This window comes from Monodelphis domestica, chromosome 1 (genome assembly GCF_027887165.1).
Source record: "Monodelphis domestica isolate mMonDom1 chromosome 1, mMonDom1.pri, whole genome shotgun sequence".
Taxonomy (NCBI): domain Eukaryota; kingdom Metazoa; phylum Chordata; class Mammalia; order Didelphimorphia; family Didelphidae; genus Monodelphis; species Monodelphis domestica.
This window is the reverse complement of record NC_077227.1, coordinates 490857431-490882903: the sequence shown is the minus strand read 5'-3', so window position 1 is coordinate 490882903 and position 25473 is coordinate 490857431. Positions and strand designations below refer to the sequence as shown.

The following is a 25473-nucleotide window of genomic DNA, read 5'->3' as shown; positions in this document are numbered from 1 at the left end:
ATATTGACTTACTTCAATTACCACCTATCTTCAGGTATCTCCCTTATATTGCTCTGGCTTTGGTCTTTTTTCTGAATCCCAGCCCCACACCTCCAACCAGAATGATCCTCTGGCACTATAGGCTTCATGACTAAAACTGAATGTATTCTCTTCCTTTTCTCCTTTTGCTGATTTCATTGTTTCTCTTGATGGCACCACAATTTACTCTATATTCCATGTTCAAGATCTTGGGAATGATCTTTGTTTCTTCCCTCTTCCTCATCTCCCATATCAATTAGTCAAATACCATCAATCCTGTCTCTACAGCATCTCCTTCTTCTCTTGTTTATTTTTGTTGTCACTACCTACAGTCCCACAAATTTAGTCCTTTTCCTCTTAAGAGGTCTTCCTGTCTAAACTCCAATCTCTCACATCGTTGTCTTTGCAGATGCCATTTCCTGTGGCCTATCCAATTTTTTGCCTGTGATATGTCTGCTAATTCTTTAAAAATCCAATTTGAATGTTACCTCCTTTAGGATACTTTCCATGATCTTTTTGCTCTCCCCTTCCTTGGGGGCAGTAATGGCATTGAATTTTATAGCTAATGTCCTTATGTACCATTGCATATTATAGAATCAGTTTATATCTAACTTTTTAATAGAGTGTAAGTTCCAGAAGGTCTCTGTACAAAGTAAGTCCTATTTAAATGTTTGATGATGGGCACAGTTAAGTGGCTCCAGGGCTAAAGATGGAAAATCCTGAGTTCAAATATTACCTCAGATACTTCCTAGTTCTGTGATCCTGGGCAAGTCATTTAACCCCAATTTCTTAGCCCTTACTGCTCTTCTGCCTTGGAACTTCTGCCTTCTTAGTATTGGGTCTAAGATAGAAGGTAAAGATTTAAAAAGACATTTGCTGATAAATGAAGTATTCAGATGGTGAAGCGGCAATGTAGTGCAGTGGCAAGAGTTTTGGCTCTGGAGTCAGAAGACCTGGTTTCATATTCCATTCCTTGTTTAAGATATCAGAGTTGGGTTAAATGTTTTCTGAGGTCCTTTCCAGCTCTAAATCTACAATCCTCTGACATTAGACAGCCAATTATAAGCTGGAGTATCTTTGAATCTTAGGGTGATTTTTTAAGCTATGGAATATGCTCCCTTACTAGATATAAGCTTTTCAAGTTAAGAACAGTTTTTTTTTTATCTTTGTCTACATTTAGCACCTAACACAGTGTGTGTGGTATTTAATAAGTGCTTATTAAACTGAACTAAATTCTGTGAAGATTTTCTTGAAATACTTAGATCAGATAGCATTGCTTGGAGAAGTATGGTGATTTTAAATCTGTTATTTAAGGTAACGAAATGTGTAGTTTGGCATTTTACTTTTGTGGGCGAGAGAGAGATACAAATATTGCAAAGACTGAATTTTACAATGAAATCTCATGCAAGAAGGAAATAGAACTTTGGCTGCCAATGGGTGATGGGACTGGAATCTCCAGCTAAGAAAAGCAGGTGAACAGTTGGGAATATGCCTCTTCTTGTCCTTCTGAACTGAGGAGGGAAAGGAGCAAATCTCACTGATCTTATCTGGATATAATCCCTCATTGAACTGAAGAAAGCCAGATTAACCATCTTTCTTTATAAGTGGTGAATAGAGACTTTTTTCCCTTTGGGGGATGCCAAAGGACTATCTACCTTGAAGATTTTCCTTAAAAAGCTGTATCTCTGTCTCGGGGAATTATACCAACCTGAATCCACAAAGATCCTAAGATCTTCTGGGACTTAGGTCCCTAGACCCGAGCTTTAACCCCTTGAAGAAACTTTAGGTGGAAAATAGATTAGGGATTTCCTCTTTCCCTCTTCTCTAATCTACCGTCCCAGAACTATCAACTAATAAATAGATCTTATAATTTACTGAAGAATTAGACATCTTTTCTTCAGTGTACTAAGGGGATCACAGATAACAATCAGCCAAAGAAGAGAATAGAAATTAGAGACTGAAAGGGAATTTCCTCGTACCTTTCAGCTCTTGGACATAGATTAACTTCAATTTCTCTGGGACAGCTCTGGCTGGGAGGAAAGGGATGTTTCTTTTTATCTGTTCCCTCCCTCTCAGTTACCTGTCAAACTTTCGTTCCTGACCCCTCACTAGTACACTTTTCATGAAATAGAATTAAGGGGTCAGGGTTCTTAACCCTAGAGGCTCTGAGCAAGCAAAATAGAGGTGAAGTGATTCTTTTGGTAACACTAATGATTAATCTGATCCTAGAAAAATTATATCACTTCCTGAATCACAGTTCCCCAAATGTAAAATGAATATAGTAATGCTTACATTAATTACACTATAGGCTTGTTATAAGGATTTTTTGATAAACTATAAATCACTATAAAATATGAATTTTTATTATTAACTCTTTTATGATACCTAACACTGACCCTTTGCTGTGGCCAATATATTTCTTTCTTATAGGAAGGTATGTTTTGTCTAACATGAAGTTTTAGACCTTCTCTCTAAAGATGACTTTTTAAGAATCTAAATTACTTCTAAGTCTAATAATAATGGCTTTGCTATTGCAGGATCAGGTAGGTCTTCTTTTATTCTTTAAGTTTAGAGGATAGTTGTTTTGTTTGAATGGTCTTCCATTCTGACTTTCAAGAACAGTAATTTCTCCCCTCTCCATATTCTGCCTTGAATTATTCACACAAGGTTTCTATTAAGTACAATGTAAGATTTGTAGACTTACTTACTTGGGCCATGTTTTCCAATGTCTTAGACAGTGCTCCCACTGTTGTTCTTTATTTTGATTAGGCATCTTTGGCATCACAAGTTCTATTTTCAATGACCTTAATCCAAATATTCAAACAGTTTTTTACTCAGATAAACTTCATGAATATATTCCTCTTTTTTTGAAGGTGATTCAGATAACCATTCATTTAAAGATTTTTGTCACTCTGGACCTTTGATTTTATAGGTGGAAAAGTGGAATGAGCTCCTGCTATAGAAACTTCTCCCTTTTTACAGAATTAGCAGACATTTCACAGGTAAAAAATTGAACAGGAGTCGTATACACGTTGCAATTTGCACAATTTAGTGTTGGTTAAGAAAGAGAGAGATCAAACATTGCAAAACATATATTTAATCCCCTAGTTTCAATAAAAACAAATACCTCAGATACTGGGATGAAGGACTCCCTATTTGACAAAATTGCTGGGAAAATTGGATAGCAATATATGAGCAGTGAGAATGAAGTGAACAGGACCAGAAGAATTTATACTATAATATCAATAGCACAAAAATGATGAAGAATGATTGATAAATTGATGAAGAATGAAATGTTCAGAACCAAAAGAATAGTTTATACATGAACAACACTGTAGAAACAAGTTACTTTGAAAGCTTTTAAAAGTTATGATCAATAAAATGGCGATTCATTATTCCAGAGGATCATGAAACATTCTATTCCTTAGAGATGATGCATTTACAGTGAATGAGATACACATATATACTTATATGCATGCACACATAACCATCAACCATCAAGTGAATCTGTTTTGCTTGATTATGCATATTTAATTAAAAATTTTTCCCCTTTTTCCTTTTCAGTAGGGTGAGAAGGAGAAGGAGAAATAATAGATTCCCGTTTACTTAAAAAATAGAGGTGGGGGATATAGACATGAACTGTTGCATTCATTTTTAGGAGATATCACTGTATTGTTACTTTTACTTAACTGTTTTACTTTGTTACAATAGATCTATCATGAAGAAATAATCTATGAATGCATATAATGTAAAAAAAATAAATATAAAACAAAAAAACAAAACTAAAAGTGATCCTTGTTCCTCCCAAGAAAAAGGAAAGTAAATTGCTAATAATTGGTGCTTATTATCAAAAGCTTCCTACTTTTTTCAGTCATGGACCATGTGATCAAAAATTCGAGTGTGTAGAATGTCTGAATTTAATTATATAATTCAGTCAAATTGACTAATTTATTCATGATTACTAGTATGGCACTTAGTGGCAGTCAGTTACACATTAGTAGCTGTTGGCAGGTGGTTAAGTGGTTAAGCCCACTTACATATGAGTGCATATGTTCTGTATGATTAGGGGAAATCTTTTTTTCTTACACATTTAAATTTGGACACATTTGGCTCATTGATTGTTGGGCATATGGGGCTTAACACATTGTATTACTTGAATATAATGTTAGTAGAAGCAGCTAGGTGGTGCAATGGATAGAGTGCTGGACTTAGAATCAAAATATCTGAATTCAAATCCAAACCCAGGCATTTCCTAGCTGTGTGACCCTAAGTAAATCACATGTCCTCTGTGACCTTTGCTGTCCCTGTCTGTAAAATGTGGATACTAATAGCACCAACCTCCCAATATTGTTGAATTGATCATGATATTTTAAAGCATTTTGCAAACCTTAAAATGATATCTAAATACTAGCTATTGTTATCTATCTTCTAATATGAAATTTCATTTAAGTTAAAAATAACCTAGAATATGATAGACTTAGCCTAACATTCTTATTAATATATTAAAATTTCTCTTTACTTATAGGCTTCAATTATGGAGGAAAGAATTCAGTTCAGTTTTCCAAGTTAAATAACTCATAGGATACATTTTAACTCATTTATTTTACATAGTTTCATATCATAAGTAACATTTAAAAAAAGAGAATTTTATAGAAGTAACAATGTAATACCATTTATTTTCTTGTCTTCTATGGCCAAACAGACCAGTATCAGACATTCGCTTTCTAAATGGCCAACCAAACATGATGGGTTAATCTGGTGATTGTAAAAAAGTAAAATCCACTCTGGGTCGACATTTTCATGATAAAGTCACTACAATCATTCAGGTAGAGATGAAACTAGTAATTTAGTTTGTTCTCCTTCCATACTTTTTGTTTTTACTTTGTCAGCTCCCTTTAAGGTGGTGTTTTGCTCTATTGATTAATACTTTTAAAAATAGCCAACCAACAATGAGAACACTGGGGTTTTATGTTCCTCCAACTTTTAGGCATTAGTATAGAGTTGTCTGTTGTAGAACAGCATTTGTGAAAGCTGTGTATTGGTTTCCAAAGCAGAAGACTGGTAATAGCTAGGCAATTGGGGTCAATTGACTTGCCCAGGGTCACACAGCTGGGAAGTGTCTGAAGCCAGATTTGAACCTAGAACCTCTCATCTCTAGGTCTGGTTTTCAACTGAGCTAGCTAACCAGCTGCTCCCTCATCTCTTTATTGTTTGAACTCCTTTCCCAATCTTGGTGTCTGTCTCTTCCTGATTTTCCCTGTCTTTCAAAGTCTCTGCTTCTGATTTTCTCCGTGACTCTCTATTTATGTCTGTCTCTGACTCTCTGAAATAGTGTCCATGGTTTTAAAACTTTTCTGATATCCTTTTCATCTGGATATTTCTTGAGAATTAGTTTTCCTGAATTCCCTGGAATTGTGTTCTGCTCAGCAGGAATGTCCTTTCAATTGTTGTTCAGTCATTTTAGTCATATATGATTCTTCATGACCTAATTTGGGATTTTCTTGGTAAAGATATCAGAATGGTTTGCCATTTTCTCCTCCAGCTCATTTTATAGATGAGAAAACTGAGGCAAAAAGGGTCAAATGACATGTCCAGGTTTTCCCTTCTTTGTTTTCTTTAGTGCTATCTTCATCACAACAGCCAACATATCAGGGATTAGATGTTAGTCTAAATCTGATGCCCCAGTAGTCATTGCTTGATAAAAGATTTTTTTAAAAATTATGACATTTGAAAAATACTGATCTTCAACACAAAATAAAATGAGCACTTCTATACTGTGTATTGGCTCCAAGGCAGAAGAGTGGTAAGGGCTAGGCAATGGGGGTCAAGTGACTTGCCCAGGGTCACACAGCTGGGAAGTGGCTGAGGCCAGATTTGAACCTAGGACCTCCCATCTCTAGGCCTAGCTCTCAATCCACTGAGCTACCCAGCTGCCCCTGAAATTGTGAATTTCTAATATGTAAAGTTTCCTTTTCTCTTTAAGTTTATAATCAATCCAACATGGAACTTTCAAAGCTGTTCAGCTTGTCTAGGATTCCTTATAAACTTCCTCTTGTAATCTCTGTCGGTTTCTATTTCACTGTTTTTTTCTTTCATCCTCCATCCTATCCTGAATTTTTCTTTCCTTTCACCTCTTCCTTTTGAAAAAAGTAAAAACAAATTCTTATAACAAGTATGCATAGTAAAGCAAAATAACTTCTATTATTGGCATGTCAAAATATGTCTCATTCTGACTATTAAAACTTACTTCTATGTAAAGATGGATGGCATATTTTATTATTGATTTTATGGAATTTTAGGTGGTCATTTAATTATTTATCAGAGTTCTGAAGTCTTTCAAAGTTTTTTTTTAAATTTACAATGTATTGTATAAATGAATTTTGGGATTCTATTTACTTTATTCTGCATCAGTTCATACAAGTCTTTCCAGGTTTTTCTGAAACTCTCCCTTTTATAATTTTTATGGTTCAAGAATATTTAGTTATATTAATGTCTTATAATTTGTTTGACTTTCCAATTGATGAAAATCTAAATCTCCAGTTCTTTAAGGATACAGAAAGAGTTGCTTTTAATACCTTTGTATACATAAGTCCTTTTCTCTCTCATTGATCATCTCTTTGGAGTATATACTTAAGAGTGGTATTGTTAGATTAAAAGTTTAGTGACACTTTGGGCAGAGTTCCAAATTGCTTTCCAGAATGGCTGGAATTTGCAAGCCCACCAACAATGCATTAATATGCCTATTTTATCACAGTTTCACCAGTATTTACCTTTCCCCTTTTTCATCATCCTTGCCAATTTGATGGGTATGAGTTAAAATATCAGAGTTTTAATGAATGTTTGTCTAATTATTAGTGATTTGAAGAATTTTCAATATGATTTTTTCTAACTCGGATTTTTCTTTTGAGAACTGCCTATTCAAGTTTTTTACCCATTTATCTACAGGAGAATTACTCTTGTTCTTATAAATTTAAATGACTTCCTTTATATATCTTGGATAGGATTCCTTCATCAGAGAAATTTTATAAAAAAGGGTGTTTTCCTATTTAACTAGTTCCCTTCTAATTTCTAACTCTTCTGATTTTATTTGTGCAAAACCTTTAAAATTTTATGCAATTAATACTGTCCATTTTATCTGGAGTTATTTCTGTTAACTGGGAGAGAGAGATCTCTAGATCACTGGGGGATCACTGCAGGTATTGGAGAATTTGTCCAGTATAGAGTAAACATTAAAGAGAAATTCCCAAGATACTTCAGATGATATCTAAGAAGTCCCAGGATATTATAGGACATAAGTTAGATCCATAATTTCTTAAAGTTTTGTCTAATTATTAACACAGGAAATAACAAATATGGGTGAATTCGTCCACAGATATTTATTAAATTATTACTGTGTGCATTGAACTCCTGTGCTAGGTATTAAGAATACAAAGACCAAAATGAAGCAGTTATTGACTTCAAGGAGCCATTAAAGAAAAAAACATACAAATTTAAGTATATACCAAACATATAAAAATATAAACCATATGTATTTTTTAAACACACATATACGTACTATAATAGAAGGGTATTATGTGGGGAGAGAGGAGAGAGAGAGAATGGAGTCTTCCCTCCCTCAAGGTCAGAACCAAGGGAGGAGGAAAGTTGATGGTGGTCTTGAACCAAGAGGTAGAAGGAGGGTGAGTTTGTTGTTTCCCCCCCTTCTAATCCTCTTTAGTTATGGCTCCTCACTAAGCCTGCCTGTTCACTCCCCACTGTATGGCTCCTTCTAAATAACAGGCTTCTTTTATCTAGGGAGAGATATCACTTCTCTCTTCCCCTCTTCAGTTGTAACTGCCCTTCCCTCAGTCTTGAGTCAGATGAGTTTGTTAATAAGTTTATTCTAACAACAGGGATAAAATATAAGGTTGAATATCTGGTAAATTGGGGTCAGGAGGGAAGAGGAAAAAAATGGCATCCCTAACTGTCTAAACTCTTCTCCCTAGAGTTAGTAACCTAGGTTTGGTGACCTGAACTCCTGAGAGGTTCAGAGTGTTGAAACCTGGCTTTTTACCCTGCACAGGAGCTGTCCCCAAGTTCAGGGTAAAGGGAGATTGGTATAAATCTTCTGGTGGACTCCTTTTCTCTTCAATTCTTTGTTCATTTGCTGGTTTGGGAGGTTCAGGGAAAAGAAAGATTCCTGAGATTAGGATACAGTCAGATATTGACCTTCTCCTCAGGAGGTCTGCAGTCAAAAGAACCCAGAGCAACTGCTTCTTCTTGGTTTGTTGCTTTCCCAAGGTTCCAAATCCTTTCTTAGCCTATCCCCCCTGCTGCTGCTGGAATCTTTGCATTTTCTCCAGGCTTTTCCATTTTCAAAAGTCTCTGGATTTGTTTCTCTCACAATGCATGTGCATACACACCTATGGACCTATATATTTCTATATGCATCTTGGACTCATATATTCATACATTTATATGTATATAGTTGTGCTGATTTTTAACTATTCTTCATAAGTTCATAAAATGATAAAATAGGTCTTTGTATTCACAGTGTCATGGGGCATTACCCAGAATTCAATTTAGTTTGGTGGCTCTGATGTCAGAGGAGATGGGGCCAAATATAAGGTCTGACATTTACTTCTTGGGTGTGTCCTTAAGCAATGTACCTAACTTCTTTGGGTCTCAGATTCCTCCCCCATAAAATGAGATAGTTGGATTAAATGGTCCCTACCAGTCCTAAATTCATCAACCTATGAGGAACAGATTCTAGAACTGGTCTCTGAATGCTCATTCAGAGAAGCAGGAACTTTATTGATGACATTCTGGAATTATTATGTAGACTCTCTGATGTCTAGAAATATATAATTGAATTGAAATTCTCCTGCTTAACAGGGAAGTAGCCTTTAACTTACTTCTTATGACATCTTAGACAATCTTAGCATTGCTAATTTACCAAAATGGAATGATGAATGTTCAAGAATCTAATTGTCTAAGTAATTGATTTCCCAAATATAAGATCCCCACAGACTTACCCATCTTGTAGTGATACATGTGTTTTAATGAATTGTAGTCTTTTAAAAATACATTTCTATAATTGTATCATAGTTTCTCTAAACACAGGAACATTATCTATAATTATTTATAGGCTTGTTAGTCATTTCAGTTCCAAAGACTCAGAGATACCATCTGTGTTTTTATAGAATTCGATATATTTTTAAAGCACCACCTATAAACTTAATGCTATAGATTTTCTCTAATTTATAGGACCTACCAGATGCTGTGCTGGAATACTTTCCGCTATAAAATATTAGTTGACCATATCTCTGGAGGGTGTTGCATGAAATAAATCTATACTGCAGAGTAAATCAACCGAGCTCAAACTTGCACCCTTATTTGGATGAAGAATTTAGTTGGCATGCAGTTGATAAATCTCATCAATATGTTACTTTAGCATTTTGAAAGATTCATTATTTCCTAGTGCAAGTACTCACTCCACCAATGCACATCCCAAACTCTCTCTTCACACCTTAGTTTGATAATCCTTGTGAATTTCTCTGTTCAAAAATTTAGATAATCTGGTAGCTAATCCATCCTCTGATTCAACCAATGAACATTGACCAAGTGTGAAAGATAAAAATAAAGAGATAAATATAAAACATAAACTTTAAGGAGCTTCATATATTATTATACTACTGGGGAATGAAAATATGTAAACAAGTAAGTACAAGGTAATTTGAGAAGGAACATCAAGAAAAATTACCCATAGGATGTGTAGGTACCTGAGTGGAACCCTGATGGAAGCTAAAGAGGTAGAGGGGATGAGGGAGTGTATTTTAAGGGCTTTAAGAGGCAAGATTTTACAAAAGAAAAGAGGCACAATAAGGAATATTGCATCCAGGCAATATGAAATGTGTCAAACTGGCACAATATAAAAGAAATCTAGAAAGGTAAAGGGAAGCCAGATTGTGAAGGTTTTTAAATGCCAAAGAGAAGAGTTTATATTTTATTCTGGAGACAATGGGCAGCTACAGGAGATGTTGGAGCAGGTGCATGAAAGGGTCAGATATGGATATAGGAGGAATATTTTGACAACATTTGGGGCTATGGTAAAGAAAACTACTGACTTCTCTTTTTCATTAACCAGTTTTAGAAGGATCATGTAGTAAATTTATTGATGCAAGTAGATATTCCACCAAAATAACATCTCTTTATAATCTTTATCCACTAGTATAATTCCATTCCTCTAAAGGTTGCTTTGGACCTTCAACCTACATTTATTAAGCTAAAGAAATCCTCAGATAACTTAATTTCCTGTTTCTAGAAACTTAAAAACTAATTGGTAAAAACAACCAAAAAGAAGGCTGTGTGCTTTGAACTAATGTGATTCTGAGAGACTAGTTGTGGGAAGAGGGTGTATTTTATTTTATTTTTTAATTTACTTAATTTATTTAGTCAATTTAGAACATTATTCCTTGGTTACAATAATCACATTATTTCCCTCCTTCCCCTCCACTCACACATCCTACAGTCAACACGCAATTTCATTGGGTATTACATGTGTCCTTGATCAGAACCCATTTCCATGTTGTCATTTACACTAGGATGTTCATTTAGAGTCTACATCCCCAACAATATGCCTTCAACCCATGTATTCAAGCAGTTGTGTTTTTTTTTTTGGTGTTTTTACTCCCAAAGTGTTTCCTCTGGATGTAGATAGTGGTTTTTCTCGTAGGTTCCTCTGAGTTGTTCAGGGCCATTGCATTGCCACTAATGGAGAAGTCCATTACATTCGATTGTTCCACAGTGTATTAGTTTCTGTGTACAATGTTCTCCTGGTTCTGCTCCTTTCGCTCTGCATCACTTCCTGGAGGTTGTTCCAGTCCCCATGGAATTCCTCCACTTTATTATTCCTTTGAGCAAAATAGTATTCCATCACCAACATATACCACAGTTTGTTCAGCCATTCCCCAATTGAAGGACATCCCCTCATTTTCCAATTTTTGGCCACCACAAAGAGCACTGCTATGAATATTTTTGTACATGTCTTTTTCCCTGTTATCTCTTTGGGGTACAAACCCAGCAGTGCTATGGCTGGATCAAAGGGCAGACAGTCTGTTCCAAATTGCCCTCCAGAATGATTGGATAAATTCACAGCTCCACCAGCAGTGCATTAATGTCCCCACTTTGCCACATCCCCTCCAACATTCATTACTTTCCTTTGCTGTCATGTTAGCCAATCTGCTAGGTGTGAGGTGATACCTCAGAGTTGCTTTGATTTGCATCTCTTTGATTATAAGAGATTTAGAACACTTTTTCATGTGTTTATTAATAGTTTTGATTTCTTTAACTGAAAATTGCCTATTCATGTCCCTTGCCCATTTTTCAAGAGGGTGTATTTTAACAGTTAAATACTGGATAATATTTATAAAGCATTCCAGGTTCAGTGCTAGTTCAGAAATGGGTACTATGCTAAATATAGATATGTCAAAAAGGACTTAACAGCAAAGTTTTTCTGATTCCAAATGGCATTCAGAAGAGTAAAGAAATCAAGCTCTAAATTGTACCATTCTGAGAAAAATGTCCTAGGAATTTAAGGAAGGGAGACATTAGCACTGGTTAGAGAGTAGAGTCAAAAAAGGGCTTAACAGAGAAAGTAATAATTGTGATGGGCTTTGAAGGATAGGAAAGGTTTAGCTAGGGGGAGAGGAGTAATGGAATCATGTGATTTCTTTTAATTCAGAGATGGTGTGTGTGTGTTGAAGGGGATTTAAGCATCAGTTTTCCCATCACTTATAACAAACTCTGATTTGATGGACATTATCCATAATATAGTTTGTGCTATAGATTGAGAATGCAACACAAAATATAGCTCTGTGACTTTTTTGAATTTTGCTTTCCCTAATGAGCTTCAATAATTGAAAAATCCTTTGCAGCAAAATGTTTAAGCTACTGGAAAAACTGAAACTTAGAAATATTTATTAAGTATTTCTATCCTCTCTCCTACCCCCAGTACAAAAAGTTTTGAAAAAAATGTTTTAATTGTTTTATACATCTCTAAACCATAGCTCCTTCTACTTCATTTTTGTGTTATGTCAGCTATACACATTCTTTCCCATAGTGTTTCAAAGGGAAAAGTCCTATAAGTTCTTTCTTTGTGCTCCTGTGGAAGGATTTCTTTGATCGTTAATGCTATACCAATAAGCAGCATGATATGGAATGAAGGTTGAAGTAGGGAGTTAGAAACTGTAAAATCTCAAGTTAAAAGGGTCTTTAGAGGTTATCTACTCTAACCTATATTTAATAAGACTACTTTCTATAGTATGTTGTCTTCATAATTTAAATATATGAACTCCCTTAAATAACTCATCTAGTTTCTGCTCAAAAAAGTCAGTAAATGGGGAAGTCACAAGCTCCTGAGGTTGTTTTTTCCAGTTCTGGACAGTTCTGATTATTAGATTTGCCTCCTGTCCAGTCCAAACCTATAGCTCTAATGTCCATACATTGTTCCTTTTGTATAATTATGCCCTGTGTGGCCAAATAAATCAAGTTTAATACTTTTTTCTAAATGAAAGCCTGTCCCATATATAAAGAACAATTTTGCCTCCCCTATAAGCCTACTCTTATCCAGGCAAAAATTTTCAGGAGGACTCTTCTAGGAATATGTTTGTCATTGACTTTCTTGGCAAAATTATTTCTCTATTTCTAGGTCTCAGTTTCTTCATCAGAAAAATGAAGAGATTAGATCAAATGATCTCTAAAGTCACTTTCGGCTAAGGATTCATAATTTTTTTGAATAGGTTCATGGCCTTTAGGAGTCTGTGAACCTACTTTTTGGATATTTTAAGTGCATAAAAGAAAATACATAGAATTACAAAGAAGAACAGTTATATTGGAAGGCAGTTATCACTCTGTGTGTGAGTGTGTGTGTGTGTGTGTGTGTGTGTATGTGTGTACATAACACATAAAGAAGTTCAGGGATACCATGTTAAGAATTCCTGCTCTAAGCTAGGGTCATTAATTCTTTTTTTATTGTAATATTTGTCTTTTATTATTTTTTAATTTTTTATTGTCATGCAAAGCACACTTCCATATTGGTCATTATTGTAAGAGCACATTCATACATAACCAAAATCCCAAAATAAAACTACAGATACACTGGTGTGAAATATGACTCCAATAGTTCTTTCTCTGGAGGTGGATAGCATTCCCCATCATAAGTCTTTTAGGATTGTTCCAGATAATTGCGTTACTGAGAATAGTCATGTTTTCACAGATAATCATCTTCCAATATTGCTGTTATTGTGTACGATGTTCTCCCAGTTCTGCTTATTTCACTTTGTATCAGTTCCCAAAGATCTTGTCAGCTTTTTCTGAAATCACCTTGCTTATAATTTATTATAGCACAATAGTATTCCGTTACTAAAACATACCACAATTTGTTCAGCCACTCCTCAAATGATGGATGTTTCCTCAGTTTCCACTTTTTTGCCATCAAAACAAGAGAAGCTATAAATATTTATAAATATATAAATAAATAGGTTCTTCCTCTTTTTTATTATCTTTGGGATACCGACCCAGTAGTGGCATTACTAGATCAAAGTGTATATGCAGTTTGTTAACTCTTTGGGTATAATTTCAAATTGCCCTCCAGAATGGTTGGATCAGTTCACAATTTCACCAACAATGCATTAGTGTCCCAATTTTGCCACATCTCTTTCACCATTTATCAATTTCCTTTACTGCCATATTGGCCAATTTGATAGGTGTGAGGTGGTCCCTCAGAGTTGTTTTAATTTGCATTTCTCTAATCAAGAGTGATTTTTAACTTTTAAAAATCTGATTATTGATGGCTTTGATTTCTTCAACTGAAAAATTGCTTGTTCATATCCTTTAACCATTTGTCAATTGGAGAATGACTTGTATTCTTATGAATTTGACTTAGTTCTTTATAAATTTTAGTCAGTAGATCTTTATCGCAGACATTTGTTATAAAAATTTCCCCAGTTTGTTGTCTCACTTCTAATCTTGATTTTATTACTTTTGTTTGTACAAAATTTTTTAATTTAATATAATCAAAATTATTATTTTTACATCTTATAATACTCCCTATCTCTTGTATTGTCATAAATTGTTCCCTTCTCCAAAAATCTGCCAAGTAAACTATTCTTTGTTCCCCAAATTTAGTTATGGTATCACTCTTCATATCTAAATCATATATTTATTTTGACCTTATCTTGGCATAGGGTATGAGATATAGAGCTATACTTAGCTTCTGCCATACTGTTTTCCAATTTTCCCAGCAGTTTTTGTTAAATAGTGAGATCTTATTCTAAAAGCTGGGATTTGGGGGTTTATCAAACACTAGGCTGCTAAGGTCACTTACCTCTGTGTATTGTGTATCTAATCTGCTCCATTGATATACCATTCTTTTCCTTAGCCAGTACCAGATTGTTTTGATGATTGTTGCTTTATAGTACAGATCTGGTACTTTTAGGCCTTCTTCCTTCACACTTTTTTTTCATTAGTTCCGCTGATTTCCTTGACCTTTTCTTCTAGATGAATTTTATTATTATTTTTCTAATTCTATAAAATAATTATTTGATAGTTTGATTGCTATGGCAGTGAATAAATAAATTAATTTAGGTAGAATTGTCATTTTTATTATATTAACTCAGCCTACCCATAAGCAATTCATATTTTTCCAATTGTTTAGATCTGAATTTATTTGTGTGAAAAGTGTTTTATAATTGTGTTCATATAATTCCTGTTTTTGCCTTGGCAAGTAGATTCTCAGGTATTTTATATTGTGTTTAAAGTAATTTAAAATGGAATTTCTCTTTCTAACTCTTGCTGTTGGACTTTGTTGGTAATATATAGAAATACTGATGACTTATATGGATTTATTTTGCATTCTGTTACTTTACTAAAGTTATTAATTATTTCAATTAGTTTTTAGCTGATTCTCTAGGATTCTCTAAATATACCATCATATCATCTGCAAAGAGTAATAGTTTATGTTTCCTTATTGCAATTCCTTATTGAAATGCTTCAATTTCTTTTTTCTTCCCTTAATGCTAAAGCTAAAATTTCTATTATAATATTAAATAATAGTGGTGATAGTGAGCATACTTGCTTCACCCCTGATCTTTTTGGGAAGGCTTCTAACTTATCCCCATTGAAGATGATACTTGCTGAAGATTTTAGGTATATACTACTTTTTATTTTAAGGAAAGGCTCTTTTAATCCTATGTTTTCTACTATTTTTTAAAATAGGAATGGCTACTGTATTTTGTCAAAGGCTTTTTCTGCTTCTATTGAGATAATCTTGATTTCTCTTAGCTTGGTTATTGATATAGTCAATTATGCTGTTAATTTTCCTAATATTAAGCCAGCCCTGCATTCCTGGTGTAAATCTCACCTGGTCATAGTGAATGATCCTTGTGATATATTGCTGTATCCTCCTTGCTAGTAATTTATTTAAAATTTTCACATCTATATTAAGTAATGAAATTAACCTATAATTTTTTCTCTGTCTTTTTATCTTCCTGGCTTAGATAACAGTATTACATTTGTGTCATGAAAAGAATTTGGTAGGATTTCTTCTCTGCCTATTTCCCCAAATAGTTTATATAGTATTGGGAATAATTATTCTTTAAATGGTTGATAGAATTAACTTGTGAATCCATCTGGCCCTGGGGATTTTTTCCTTAGATAGTTTATTGCTGGTTTGCTTATTTTTTTTTTTTATGATTTGGGATTATTTAAGGATTCTATTTCCTCTTCTGCTAAACTGAGCAATTTGTATTTTTGTAAATATTCATCATTTTCACTTAGATTTTTGGATTTATTGGCATATAATTGGGCAAAGTAGCTCCTAATGATTGTTTTAATTTCCTCTTCATTGGTAGTGAGTTTACCCTTTTCATTTTGTCATTAATTCTTAAAATAATGGATTTATCATTTTATAGTCTTAGCTTTGCTGTTCATTAGTAATACAATCCTGTATGAATTCTCTCTTTGGGGGCTCATTTTCCTTATTTGTAAAATGAGGGAGTTTGATTGGAAGATATCTACGTTTCCAGTCTAACAATCTAATGAATCTCTTTAGCTCCTTTCAGGGTTTAGTTCACCTGTTCCCTCATACAAGAGGCTTCTCCTGATTCCTTCAGTTCATCATTTACCCACCAGGGAAATTATAAAGGCAATTTGGAATTGCTTTTAGTTGGATTAGCTGGAATTGGAGTCAGAGAACTTAGGTTATATGTGTGTGTGTGTGTGTGTGTGTGTGTGTGTTTATATATAAACACATATATATGTTACATATTTTGCTTTTGTTATTTTCATTTCTGAATATATCCTTCACACAATAAGCTAACCTTTGTGACAAAAAAGTGAAAAGAAAAAAGAAAATAGGATAAAGAGTAGTTCAGCAAAAGCAAGCAAGACATGAACCAAACCTGAGAGGTTTATGCAACATTCCACAATCATAGTTTCCTCATTTACAAAGAAGAGAGGAAAATACATTTTCTCAACCCTTTTCTGGGATTCAGATTTTACAATTGTAATTATAGAACTTCAGCTGTAAGTAGGTTTATGACTATAGCTGTCATGGTTTTTCTTTCTCCTTACATTGTATGTGTTATTATTATTATTATTTTTCTTTTCTTACTTCACTCAGTATTTATTCCCCCTAAGCCTTCCATCCTTCTGTTAATTCTTCAGATTCATCACTTCTTATGGCTCATTAATATCCATTACACATTTTGGTTTTACATTCCCCAATCAAGGGTTTTTATTCTAATCCTAGCTCTGCCACTTCCTACCTGTGTGATGGAGGTAATCATTTCACCTGTTTTGGGCCTCCATTTTCTTTTCTGTAAAACATGATCTATCTCAGAGGTATCAAATAAAAACGAAAGGTAAAATTCTCCAGTGCAGCCCAAACCAGATTCAAATGTAATTAGCAAATGTTTAATTCAGTAAAATAAAAATGTAGATGATCTTCATTTGTGTGTTTTTTCTAAGTCTATATGTGGACTTCAGAGATCTGTTTCTATTTGACTTCGACACCACTGGTCTAGATAGCTTCTGAGGTCTCTTTTGGTTCTAGATCTCCACTCTGTGTCCCTATTTTGTCTTTATTTTGCATGTCTGTATTTTTGGCTTGAATAGAATGAATGTTTCTGTGAAAGAACTGTTTTTCAAAAATTTGTCTTTGTATGTCCATTACCTAGCATAGTTTCCAGTATATAGTAGGTGAAAAATAAAGACTTATTGCTGATGTTAGATCATTGCTGACAGAAAAAGTCCAATGTTATTTTGGTTCCCTCATTCCATAGTTTTCATGAGGAATGAAAAGGAAATACAGAGAGATAGCCCCTTCTAGATACCTAGAGGGTGTTATTCACTGCTCTGTTAGTGTGTGATATTAGTTAATGTGATAACAATCTTGCCATAAGTTAATGGGACTCTGAAGAGCAAGGTTAGACTTCCGTGCCACCCATTATCCTTTTCATTGTTTTGTCCATTTTCCCATCTCTATCATGACAAACATCAATCTGAAGGTTATTGTTCAGAATGTGTTCAAGGGAAATCTGAAATGTATGGGTAGTAAAGAAAGAGAATATGAAGGGTGTGATTATTATTCGCATTAGCTTTTGAGTAATGGAAATGGAGCTGGTGAAGAAACTTAGACTGCCTATGACTCAGTCTTTAAAAAATGCAAATTTCAACTATCTGAGTGTTATTTATTCCAGTTCTCTCTTTCTACAGAGAAGGAAACTGAATACTAAAGAAAGGATCCAGCCAGTCAATGCAAGACTAGAACCCATGACTTATTTTTTTTTAAGAATCCATGACTTTTGATCTCCAGGAGCATATACTTTCTATCACACCTGTTAATTATTTTGGAGTTTCTTTTCAATAGAATTCAGGCATTAGAATGATGGGTTGGGGGAAGGTGAACTTCCTTACTATGTATTGTACTTGGCAATATGTTAGATATGGCAAGATGTTAGGAGATAAAAAGAGTAGATAGACATAGTTCCTGACCTTAAGGAACAGTATGGTATCAGATAATAACTGTCTTTGGGGCTTGTTGTGTTCTAGTGAAAGAGGAAAATTAGGCATCACTGCCCTGGAGAAATGTGATTGGATCCATGGATGCTCAGAACCCTCCATGAAGGTTTATAATATCTAACTTGTGTTTCTTTTTTTTTTTTGTCTTTTTGACAACTCAGTCTGGATGAGAAATTCTAGCAAGAATACTTAGGGGGAAATTGGCATAGATAAAATTGTTCCTGCTTCTGTGGTAACAGAGGTTTGGAATGGAACACTGGAAATATTTACATAATATGTTTATAGTTCATTTTATAGGTAGGGCAATTTCTATGAGAATGTTACATTTTAAAATATGAGTTCTGATCTACACAGTAATGAAGCATTGACTGATCTTTTATTTTTTTAAACTCTTACTTTCTGGCCTAGCAACAGCTCTAAGAGAGAGAGGGGTGAGTTTTAGGCAAATGTTAAGTGACTTGCTCAGAGTCACACATCTAGGAATTGTCTGAGGTCATATTTGAACCCAGGTCTTCAAGATCCCAGGCCTGACACTCTATCCACTGTGCCACTAACTGCTGACAATGACTGATCTTTTCAAAGGTAAAGGTTAGGTAAAAAATAAGCTCATCTTTTATTTTTGGAAGTCTTTTAAGTCAACAAAGAACAGTTGATTTTTCTCCCTCTAAAAAAGCTAAAAAATATATTGCAGTTGAGGGAAGAAAAGTGAGCTATAGAACTGGGAATTTTCAGAGAATAGTAAGCCTGGAGAATTAATGTGATGAAAATGGAAAAGGTTAGAAGCAGAATTTGAAAATAGCAGACAGATGTAATCTGCAAAGACATGAAGCTCAAATCAGTGAAAAGGAATTCGTAATCTAAAACAGATATTCAGGGTAAGCAAAATATCTGAAAATGCCCCAGCTGAAAAGACAGGTCTAATGATGCCAAGAAATGGAAAACATTATCAAAAGACAGCATGCTATAGTTGAAATTGCACTTGGAGTGGAATCATGGCACACAGTTTAAGCTTGCCAGGAACTTAGAGATCATCTCCAATATTTACCTCTCCTGCCCCCATTTGACTGATGAAGAAATTGAGAGGTCCAGAGAGATTAAGTGATTGGCCCAATGTCAAATGGGTAGTAAAGAATGGAGCTGGAATTTGGAAATCATATTCTTTGACATTTAAAGCCATTCACAACCTGGCCTCAGCCTGCCTTTCCAGTCTAATTATATATTACTCCCTTTCATATATCCTGAGGTTCAGTCATAATTGTGCCTCTTACATTCCTAATATGTTCCACTCCATCTCCTATGTCTTTGTCTTTGAATTTGATGGTTCTCCATATCTGGACTGTCCTCCTTTCTCAGCTCTGCCTGTTAGAATCCCCCACTTCCCTTCAAGGCTCAGCTTAGGCACAAGTTTCTACAGAGTGTCTTTTTTGTTTCCTCTAGTTAGTGTTTTCCTCTCAAATTAACTTGTATTTGTTTTTTATATGCCAATAAGAGTTCTTTTGTTTCCTTGGTTAGACTATAAACCCGGAGGCCAGGGTATGTTTTACTTTTGCCTTTACATAATGAATACCTCCCAGAGAGCCTGGTAGGCTTACTAAATGCATAATTTGGTTCTAAATTCAGTTTGTGGTAGGCCCTAGTTCTAGTTCTGACCCTATCACTTAAGAATTGTGTGATATTGATCTCTCCATGGTACTGATTTATTCATAGAATTGCTTTGAAGATTTGAAGAGATAATCTAAAGGACTTTTTCAACATAAGTTATCATAATTGTTTTTAATAACTTAGCCTGAAAATACAATAATAAATGGGAAAATTGGGTTTTGTTTAGATTAGGTTAAAAGGCTTTTATAGAGTTGGTGAAATTTTACATTTAATTTTATTCTTACCATTCCTTTACTTGTTTAAAAGAAATCACATTTCTTGCTCCATAGGGTAAAAGCTGCGGGCAAGAATCTGGGGCAAAGTATATATAGGGGTATGGGGTGTTGGGAGATAAGTATAGTTCAGTAATGGTGATTACAGCTCATCTTTAACTCTGAAAATATCTGGTAAATGAAGGAAAGTGTGAGCAGCATCATAGAGTAATGGAAGCAGTAGAGATTATTGTTCTAGGGCCAGATCATTTTCTCAGATTCTCTATGATTTGGAACAAGTTACTTTACTGTAGAGGGCTTCAGTTCCCCCTTCAGTATGAGTATAATAATATACTTTTTACTTCAGAGAATGTAATGAAGAAAGCACTTTGTAAATTTTTTTAAGCCCTTACTTTCTGTAAGGGCTTTCTTACAAGACAGAAAGGCAAGGACTAGCCAAATGGGTTTGAGTGACTTACCCAGAGTCGCACAGCTAGAAAAAGTCAGAGGTCAGAATTGAATCCAGGTCCTCCCAAATGCAGTCCTAGTCCTTTATCTATCCACTATACCACCTAGCTGACCCATTTTGTAAATCTTAAAGGAAGAAGGCAACAAGCATTTATTAAGTACCTACTATGTTCCAGACATTGTGTTAAGTTATTTTTCAGATATTATTTTCTTTGAACCTCACAATAGTCCTACAAGGGAGATGTTATTATTCTCTTCAATTTATTGTTGAGAAAACTGAGGCAGGAAGAGATTAATTTTACCAGGGTCACTCAGTCAGTAGTATCTGAGGCATGATTTGAACTCTAGTCTTCCTGACTATAGGTTCAGCTTTCTTTCCATCTACCTATATCTATAGTTTTCTTTAACTTGTGAGCAGCATCATGGAGTAGTGGAAATGATACAGTGCTTTAGTGGGGTAAAGTCAGGTTGGTACTTCAGATACTTGATACTTTGGTGAAATTTTTTTGTTTCTGAAAGCTTCAGTTTCCTGCACAATGGGTATATTAATACTTGCATTATTTATTTGATGGGAAGTTATGAGAAAATGCTTTGCAACCTTTAAGTAAAGAAATGTGAACTACTGTTATAATCCACATGAAGTTTCACTATTTCATCTTCATTAATAAAAATCTGAAAGTTAACAATGCTTTGTATTGTCCTTCTAAAGAAGTACAAGATGAGGATATCTACCATCCAGCTGGGGAGACAAAATGCAAATATATGAAACCATTCCTAAAATAAAAGGCAGGATAGGATGAACAGCAGAGACCATAAATGCCAAAGAAGTTCAAAGAAAATGTGGTGGCTTGAGAAGTCTTCTAGGAGAAGATGGAACCTGGAATGGACCTTGAATGAATAGATTTTCACTCCCCAGTGCCTTCTAGTTGATTTTACTCTTTATGAGTCTGAAACATTTCACTAGTTAAAACAAATAAACAAAAACTGTAAGTACTTACCTTTTAGACCTACTGTGAAGATCAAATGAAAGAAGAGATATGGATTACTCTATGACCCTTGCAATGTTTTATAGATTTGCAGCCATTATTATAATTTGAGAAATCCTACACATTCCTAAAAAAAAAAAAGAATTCATATAATTAACAAAACTTGCAATAGATAAGTAAAATTGATGGAAGGGAAAGGGAAGGTTATATATAAGGAACTATTGGGAACATAAATTTTAATATGTGTATAGATATATATTTAAAGTATTTTCCATAGAAAAATAAAAAATCTCAGCCTGATCTTTCCTTACTACTTTCCTTTCCCCTCACTTCAGTTGTATTCATTGATTTTGTAGGAACAAGTCTTTTACTGTACTTTCCTTAGAAATGATTTTTGGATTATCTCTGTGTGTGTGTGTGTGTGTGTGTGTGTGTGTGTGTACATGTGTATGTGCATACCTGAATACATATACTTACCATTATCATAAGTAGATTGTACCAAAGAGTTGGTCAAAGAGCCCCTGGAACAAGTCTTAGAGTGTTTAAGCCATGTATCATAGAGATCAGGCTTGCTTCAGTGAGTTTTGAGATTAGAATACAAATAATATTTCACTAGATCTGTGATCTTGTCAATGTGGGACTCCTTCCATTGCTGCAGAACAGAACCTATTATTGCCTTTCCATCCTCTGTAATTCTTGGATCACAACATTGCTTCTTATGTAGTCTAGTATAATGACCTCCAGATTAGTCTTTCTGCCTCCTCTCTCCCTACTTTGGTCTATTCTCCATAGAGCTGCTAATGAATTTTTCCTGAAAAACTCTGACCTATTCAGTATTTCATTGCCTTCTGGTTGCTTCTAGGATCAAATATAAACTCCTCTGTTTTGTTCTTCCTTTTTTTTTTGTTAAGCTCCTCATAGCTTAACCTCAGTTTATCTTTTTGGCCTTATACATTACTTCCTTTCCCCCACTCTACAGTCTAGTCTTCCTTCCTCCCTCCCTCCCTCCCTCCCTCCCTCCCTCCCTCCCTCCCTCCCTCCCTCCCTCCCTTCCTCCCTCCCTTCCTTCCTCCCTTCCTTCCTTCCTTCCTTCCTTCCTTCCTTCCTTCCTTCCTTCCTTCCTCCCTCCCTCCCTCCCTCCCTCCCTCCCTCCCTCCCTCCCTCCCTCCCTCCCTCCCTCCCTTCCTCCCTTCCTTCCTTCCTTCCTTCCTTCCTTCCTTCCTTCCTTCCTTCCTTCCTTCCTTCCTTCCTTCCTTCCTTCCTTCCTTCCTTCCTTCCTTCCTTCCTTTTTTCTTTCTTCCTTCCTTCCTTTCTTTTTCTTTTTAATGCATAGTACTAGATTTCCTATGACTGAATTTTATTTTTTACTAGATATTCCCCATGTCTGGAATGCTTAAACGAGCCTCATCTTTACTTTGTAGAATTACTTCATTCAAACCTTAGTTCAAGCATAATCTTCTACATGTTTTTCATATATACTGTGGATGAGAAATGGCAAAGTGTAATGATTAGAGAGCTGCTTTGAAGCCAGGAAGTCAGAGGTTCAAGTCTTACCCCTAATGCAAACAGGCTATGTGACCATGAACTGAACCTCTTAGTGCTCCAGCCAACTCTCTAAGACTATAAATTGCAAAGAAATTATTGAACTGTATTGGTATAAGGAGTTTCTTCACTACAAGTTACCCATATTGAAATCAAATATCTAGTTCTTAACACCTTCTCTATGTACACATTATTTCCTCAGTGGGATATAATAAGCTTCTTAAGTGTAAGAACTATTTTGCTCTTGACTTTCTAGTGCAGAGCATGGCACATAGCAAGTATTTAATAAACACAAAATTAATTTTTCATGTAATTTCATAAATTCTTCCCTCTGTGTCTCCACAACATTTGGGAAGCCTTGTTATAGGTCCTCAAGCATTGCATGTGTAAAGGACTTCGGTCCATCTGCTATCTTGTTCTCTTGGTGTATGACTAACTTATCTTTTTTTCCTGTTGTTTATTTCTTACTAGATATTATTTATGCCATTACTAGTATATAAGTCATTATTGGAGAAATGCTATACAGTTAGCATATGCCAATCATATATCTCTCCATTGTCCTTTGGGTCATCCACAAATTTAAGGTTTTTTTAGATTGTGCTCTTCCATGAGTCATCAATCATTAGGCTAATAATAGTGTTAACAATGATGAGTTCTCCACCAGGTAATAGCTTAGGACTATTGAAAACACCATACTTTACTAAATATAATCCAATCTTCTCTTTTCCTTTTTCCAGAAGACTAATAATTTGTATTAGAAAAAATATCTATCTCTCCATCTATTTTGACCTAGGTATACTAATGGGCACATATTTATTGTTGCCAAATTTAAGCAGATAGAAGTGACTTGGAGAAAGGGTCCATGTATATGGGACAACTCTTTATCTTGACTTATAGACAATAAATTGCACTTTAAAAATGGAAAGAACTGCTGTATTCTACTAACTATACCCAGAAGAGTTCCATGTTGGACATGACACAATTTTGAGGGCTAAGAGAAATTAATTCTCAAGATATATCAAAGAAGGGAGGTAATTAATGTTTGAAAGAAAAATGGATCTTATTCTTAAAAAAGCAAGAAGGAAAATATAAATATGAAAATATGAATAACTACTGACCCATAACCCTAATTCTCATCTCTATGAAATTTGTAGAATAATCTATACACATATTGAGGGCATACTTAATGAAAGTATGAGGAGATAATAGAATGGTTTTTGCAAGCAGATCACATTTTTAAATCACACATTTGACTGAACAATGTAGTCAATATAAGGTCCCACTGTGCTTATTCAACTCTTATAATTTACATTTCTAAATTTCTAAAATTCTTCTTCTCCAAAATGAGTAGGTTTATTGTAAGGCTTTAGTTTCTTCATTTGGAATTTACAGTGGAGGACTTGAATTAGAGGTTATCTTTAAGGATTTTGTTGAGGGGTTTTTAGCCCTTAGATTGTGATTTTGTTATGTTAGCATCTTAAGTTTAAGGAGGAAATACTTATTAGAAAAGGTCATCTAGTTTATAATTATCATTAGTATCTTTTCCAGCTCTTGATCCTCGGATTCTTTGTTAGAATCAATGGGTGTGTCTGGCATAGTCTAATTATTCAGTATATTAGTCTTTCCTGGAGTTTGGCTCCATTCATTAGCAATTGAGAAGTGTCTTTTGTGTACATCTCAGCTACTTCAGTTTAGAGTGAACACCCCATTATAAAAGACTCAAGGTTTCATTTCTACAGCCTGATCACTAGAAGAGGAGAGAGGTTAGCACACAATTGTACTACCTAGATCAAACATTGATCTTAGTTCCTGCAATAGCACAAGCTGCTTTAAGAATTAATAACTCTGTAAGGGTAGTCTGAGACTCAGTCCTTCCAGTCCTTTACCTCATCTCAGCTTCACTGGACAGTTTATTGGCCCATGTGCTTTCCCTGAAGCAAAAGGTTCATTTGTCAAGACCCTCTAGCTCTGCAAGAGAAATGTGGGTGGGGAATATGAAAGAGGAGAAGGGAAATGAAGCAGGCAGGTTGTTAGGGGGAATGGAGAGAAGAAAGAGAAAGCAAGAATTGGGAATCAGAAGGCAGAAGGGTGATAGAGAAGAGAGGTTGGTGGTACTTTTACTTTGGGGTTTCCAGCCCCCTGATGTCCTGCTAGAGAAGCCCTGAAACCATGCATGTCCTTTCTGCCCCTTGGTAGCAGTGAATCCTGTGGAAATTCGGGTGGTGAGAAACTGCTGCTGAATGCAGCTGCCCACGAAGCTCAGCCTGCCTTGAACATACGTAGAAGCAGGGTCCTCCTTCCCCTTCCCCCACTCCCTTTACGGCCCCTAGAATGAATGCTGAGGAAGAAAAGGGTCTGAAGTTGGAAATTAAGAGTCTTACCTTGCATTTCAATTTCTTAAAGCTATATGTACCTCACTGCCACTTGCCTTTACCCAGACCCCTAAAAGTATGCAGTGCAGGTATTTCAGCTTTACCAACCCCCCTCCCCATCACCACCCCCATTCTCACTCCCCTTGCACGTGACGTCAGGCTCCTCTCGCTAGG

At 35.1% G+C, this 25473-nt stretch overlaps 1 protein-coding gene across 6 annotated transcripts in view; it reads left to right on the top strand.

Moving 5' to 3' along the window:
* PHACTR3 (phosphatase and actin regulator 3) overlaps positions 1–25473 on the top strand; it is a 329288-nt gene that overhangs the window by 9858 nt on the left and 293957 nt on the right. The window lies entirely within an intron of this gene.